Here is a 6,628-nt window from a genome sequence, read left to right as displayed (position 1 = left end):
CAATGAACTTAAATTTATTTGGTCACTACGGTGTCTGGTGAAGATAGGATTTACTAAGTTACCTTTTTTTCATTGTAGAAGCAGAGAAGGTGACGAACGAACATATCAAGAACTTATCAAAACTACTCGGTATAAATCATTTCGACCCCATTTGCGAAGCCTTTAGCTTTGATCGCAAAAGCTCTCTGAACCTCTTAGATTCGCACGATTCCAATTACAGTAAAACCTACGAGCACCTACTGAGTGGATGGAAATTGGGAAAGACCCTGAAAGACCTGGAAAACTCTCTGGAGACATCAGGAATAATATTAAGATCGGATTACAAAATTATTTATGAATTTACTTGACAAACTTTGAACAGGATTGCAACTACTTTCTAAAATTCAACACAATGGCAATTTCAATAGCCTACTGTATATCATACAGAAATCATGTTCGTATTACGTAATACGTCATTTTAATGTTCGTGTATTTCCAGAGGTGATAGACGAGGCTTTTAAAACTGTTTGAAGTTGGCGGTCTCATGCGTTAACAGATACTGTTGATAATAATATTACAATTTCTCATATGTGTGTTTCCTCATGTGTCAAAAACTATTTTTGTTAATATCTGGAAATATATCTCTAATAATATTCAATTATTCCGCTTACATTATTGAGTGCAGATTTTGTTTAAGGATTAAGTCGATTTTCCGAAAGTAGTTGCGATCTTGTATTCATAATTGATCTCATATTAATTATTGATTGCCATTGTTGTATACATGTACCTTATAGATGTTAGCTGTATGCGAATTCTTAACATTAATTTGATTCATGTTCATACCTTCTTAACCTGTAAATCTAGTATCGTTCAACAAATATTTGTAATGTAATTTCTTGTGACCGAATTGTACATAGGCCATACTGATTTAAGAGGGTGTGATAACATTTAATCAGAATGTATACTCAAGTTTAAAAGGAGTGTTATAAATCTACTTCTATTTTGATTATCTACAATCTATAACAAAAAATCTACTGAACATTGAGGTAGGTTTTTAATAAGGGCCTACCTAACAACCTTTACATGTAGACATGTTTGAAATCAACATTTATTTGACTGTGAAAGCAAATGGTCAATACTAACAGTGCCTTACTCACATAGTATTACAAATTTCTTATCTTGTGACAAAATTGTACAGACTTTTTTAAAGTCACACTATTACTTAGTTTTAAAGATTATTATTTTATAGTTTTAAAGATTATTTCCTCTTTTTTCGCTACGTTTTTATTTTAGGTATTTACATTGTAACTAGCTTCTATAGGCCTGTATTTGTACAGACTAATTTCAAGACAAACCGGTGATGAATTTATTCCGTATCCAGCATAATTCATAATTTCATTATGTTATTTTTCTAAAGGGGTAGGCTTTTATATAAGGAAACCCTCCTTTCTGCCTATCACAAGTGCTCTCATAAATTGCCATTGTTATTCGTTTTCACTATCTTGTTTGTTTATCATTCCATTCTGTATTTGTATGTTTTAAATGTTTTCATGAAGAGTGTTGAATAAACTTTTAATTGAATATATATATATATATATATATATATATATATATATCTAATTAGAAGAGCTATGGATTTCCATACATTAGTATGTAATAAATGAATTGTTATATGTACAGCGTAAGTCAAAACAAGGAAACACAGACTTAATTCTATAAATAATACGAGTGCAAATTGGTATTGTAAATATCTTATCTTGTACAGAATTGTACATAGTCAATGTAGACTATTCTAAAATGGTTTAGAAAGGAGATAATGATGTTAGTTTCAGTGACATTATCATTTGGTTCTAAAGGTTCTTATTTCAGATTTAAAGATTATTTTTTTTTTTTTTTAACGCTTTCACTTCAGTTATTACATTGTATATTATTTCTTTACACGTAGGCCTATATTTGTGTACAAATTAATGTTATGATAAACCGGAGTTGTGTTTATTCCATATCAAAATGTCATTAGGTAATTTGTCTATGTTTAACTAATGACATATGTACAGCGTGAGTCACAACAAGGAAACCTAGATTCAATCCTATAAATAACACGACCGCAACCTTCTTTAGAAAATTCAACTCAAAGGAAATTTCAATACCCTAGTGTATGTCCCATGGAAATCATGTTGAGCTTAATACGTCATTGTCATGTTTGCACATTCCAATAGGTGACGCACACGGCTATTGTAATGGCCTTAGGTTAATATTTTCTTAAGTAGTTGCTATCGTATTAAATATTGATGCAATCACAACATAGTTATATATTTAGTCGGTAATGCACAAGTTGCAGTCTGTCGTCTTTTCTTTATTTGTACACATTGATCAATACAATCACATGGACAGCTGAACAGTAGCATGTCTCTTTTGACTCTGCCCAAGTTTTTAATGAAATAAATACTCAACCCGAGAAATTTAATTGAATTGTATTCATTCCAATTGAATAAACTCATATAATAATAATGCAAGTATCTTGGGCAAGGAATAAGGAATTTTATAAAGATTTTTGAAATGATTAGTCACTAGAGGGCGATATTGAATTTGATGACATCATTTGTGGACAACTCTCCATGTCTTCTGTACATCAAATTTCATGTTTTTCCTTCTTTCTTGTGATTGAGATAATCTACTCCCCTGAAAGCAAGGCATAGAATGCTAAATGATATTCTACTTACATGTTATGAAGTCGGATCAAGAACACAAATAAATACGAAGAAAACGAAAGAATTCTGAAATTTGATGTACAAAAGGAGTTTTTCACAAAATGATGTCATCAAATTGAATATCGCCCTCTAGTGACTAGTCATTTCAAAAAGCTTTAGCTTCCTTATTCCTTGCCCGATTTTGTTCAAATTTTCACTGATTTATTCAAATATCTTAAACTTTACAATAAAAGTAACTTAGTATGAAGGTTTTGGTTTCCTTTAAATACGATTGAAACAGGTATCTATATATTTATACTTATCAGTCTGGTGCTATTCGATTGTGGGTTTAGTTCTCTTTCTATACTTAGGGATTTTAAGGTGTGAATTCTTATTCTTATTCGTATCCAATGCTATACATCTTAAAGTAAAAATTCCTAAAAGCGTACATTATTAAAAAGATCATTTCATGGATGTCAAAATATGCTGCGAAAATATATTATAAATTAAAAATATATATATATATATTCTCTTGTAAATAAATGATATAGAGTGTTCTAAAATGGTATGAGTTTAATACAACAAAATAACGCTGGTATATCCTATTCCTGAGAGGTGCCTTTCTTCCTAAAATAAAAGTTAATGATTGGAACTGAAATCCATCGATTCATATTTTCTGTTATAATCACCGATGGTCGTGTGTGGTTGATGTACGGGGGAGACTAGAGCCTCGTACACAATTAGAGAGAAAACATTGAGAGAGACTGAGTGTTAACATGTATTTACGAAAGCAGTGAGACGATTTCCGTAAGAGTTATCCTGAAGCGTACATAATTATTGTTTTCATAATTTCATGGAAGTCAAGGTTTGATTATGGTTTGGAATCAAATGATCATTTTTCGTTTTATTCAAGTCATGCTTGCATGTAATCAGAACATTTTCAGTTTGTTTCCCCACAAATATGGCTCAAATGGATTTGTACATGCCATTTCCGATACAATAGTGCTCAGTAAAGCGTGTAATGAATGGCTGTGATAAATATATCATTTAAAAGCACCCCGGCCCCTGGATACGTCACTGATGTCTTTCCAGTGTTCATGCATAACGATGAAAATATTTTTCTTTACATGCTTTTCAATTCTTCCACAAAAGCTCTCCTAGGTTGAAGTTCAGACTATAAGCCAGACAATTGACTTTATTTCATTCGATTTTTTCTTCTCTTCAATCAATAGCAGGTAGTGCCTGAATTGCTTACACCGGGTATTACTTTAGCGGAGCGATAAAATCCCACATCTAGGCAATTTACATAGAGAAAGCAAGTTTGATCTCACGGTGGGGATCACAAGGTTTAAAATGTTTGTGTCAATATGACATTAGAGTCGTCATTAAAGTAATTTTAAGCGAAAGAGGGTGTCCTTACTGTATTGTCCATGAATAGAAATCCAACCTTCATAGTAAAGAACTTTCATAGAAAGCAGAAAAATCAGGGAAGCAGACAAGTGAAAATTGGAATAAAATAGGACAAAAACTAACATAGATTTGACTTTTGGAAAGTTGTAATCAGTTAACGTATCTCAACTTAAACATTTTATGAATCGGTAATGTCTCTGTAATGCAGTGCCAGACAATTTTCTCATTTATTCCAAAACACAACATTCATAAAATATAGATTCATCTCTCAAAAAGGAATGTCTCTGGATGGTCTTTTTCCTTTTAGAGGATCTATCATAATAAGCTATCTATAAAAGGCCTATATTTTGAGTAGTGACCCAAGGGAGACAACAATTAGAACAAACAGCAATTAATGATATTTTTGTACACGACAAACGGGAGTATTGTTAAGACTACGTAAAAATCCACTGACAAAATTGCCAATTTGAGAATCGCATAGCTACACTGATCTCATATTTCAAACATTAATAACTCTCCTATTATTAAGCTGATTGATTTCTAACTTTCGCCATTCTGTTTTCTTATTTTGTTTCACTTTCATACAAATGGACAAGTTACAAAGATAGGAGTGCCCTAATTAACCGTGTGCACATGACTCATGCTCCGGTGACCATTGCCCATAGGTCAATATCGTACACTAACTGAATTTCTAACTTTAAATATTAGATTCAAGATTCAAATGATTTTATTTCCCATGCAAAACATAATACAATAACATTGCAATGTTATTTGCAATTATTCCCAAACATGGCCCTAACTTTTTTTGAAATATAGCTTTGATAAAATGAAACGTCTCGGTTTGGAGTAATGTGATCGGAGTAAAAGAAATGTTTCACAGGGAACAGGTAAAAATGCCAGAGGTCAACATTTCAGAGGTAAACATTTCAGAGGTAAACATTTCAGAAAGTAAAAACGCCAGAGTTTTAAATGCTAGACGTAAATATGTCTCATTATTATTTATCGATTGAATAAACTTTGAATTTTTAACTATTTTGTTTGAAAGTATATTCGGAGCAAGTTTGAATACTGTACGACAAGCTGTTTTCCAACCAAGCGAATTGTTTGAAAAAAAGTATCAGACAGAGTTCCCTATGTTACTTTTGTCAATAAAGTAATGTGCCGCCCTCTTGTGGAGTTGATTAAGATTGTCATAGTTTGTATCATTTCTCCCTGCCCATTCATTACAGAAAAACAGCATGTGGGGCATGACTAACCCAGTATACCTGGGATAATTGAAATAAAGAAAATACTGTTTTCAGTCTCCTTATAACACCTGAGTTATGTTTAACTTCATTCGCAACTAGATTATCTATCGCTAAAGACGGCTATCTTTAAAGATAAAGTTGAGTTCTGATCATGCAATTGCATTGTGAAAAAACGGTGTGGATTTGATGAAAAAGGTTGATCATGTAGCATACAGGTATTGGTGTGTACTGCAAGGTTCTGGAATCATCAAAATGATAGAAAGTTGGCCCAGTCTTAGAAAAGTTACAAGCACTGTACAAAGAGAGATGTGTATGGGGCTACACGAACATTTTGGATAAAAATCCGTCCCGATTTTTATGTTGTTATATGCCATATTTAGAATATGAAAGCATTTGAAGAGCCATGCTTTTCAGGGAACATTTTGTATCTGATGTTCTTCGACACTTGCATAATAACAATGATGATGCTCTTCCCAGAACTCAAGTTTCTCTTTAAGGTTCTGAACTCGATATATTTTTGGGGATCTGGAAATGCTCGCGCGTTTGCGCATACTTTGGCTGCTCCCCACCCCGTTTGGAAAATCCTGGATCAGCCTCTGCTATTTACCATTCCATGTTTTGCACTTGGCAAACACACCGCTTTTGTAACCACTTATTTTATTATTCATTTTTAAGAAATAGCTATGCTCGCTTGGATTTTTACATTACTATTTGCTTCTGAAAATTGACAAACTAGACATGCAATGTATCGGCATCTTCGCCCGTGTGTGGGTTAAGTTTGTCTTCACATGCTTAATGATTGGTATAGGTCTTAACACATTCAAAACAAACCTCATCTGCTGCTTCAGATGATCTTTCTTCCGCTTTATGACACATTATGGCCAACTCAGCAAAATGCTTACATCGTCATGATATCAAGTCTATCATATGACGTTGTCAATATCAATATTTAACCATCAAAAACGAACTTTGGCCATACTGTTAAGTGATATCAGGTAATATTTATTTTAATTTGCACTTTGGTCATGATTTGAAATATGTAACTAGTGGCACTGACACCCCGTTGATGTTTATCATACCCAGACACGTCATGCACGTAGGCCGTCACTATCTGAAACGTTTTGTTATTTTCCGACATTTTCTTAAGACAAGGAGAAAGGACAAGTCTCTTCTCTGTGGATTAGTCACGGGACAAGAATCAATTTTGGACTATTTCATAGGCAGTATAACCGACAGGTGAATGCAAGGCAAACCTGCATGTTACCTAGACGAAGGTATGTGTATTTACAAATAATCTGTTTTCTG

Source organism: Strongylocentrotus purpuratus, unplaced genomic scaffold (genome assembly GCF_000002235.5).
Source record: "Strongylocentrotus purpuratus isolate Spur 01 unplaced genomic scaffold, Spur_5.0 spur5_scaffold_18, whole genome shotgun sequence".
Classification (NCBI taxonomy): domain Eukaryota; kingdom Metazoa; phylum Echinodermata; class Echinoidea; order Camarodonta; family Strongylocentrotidae; genus Strongylocentrotus; species Strongylocentrotus purpuratus.
Note: the sequence above shows the minus strand (reverse complement) of the source record.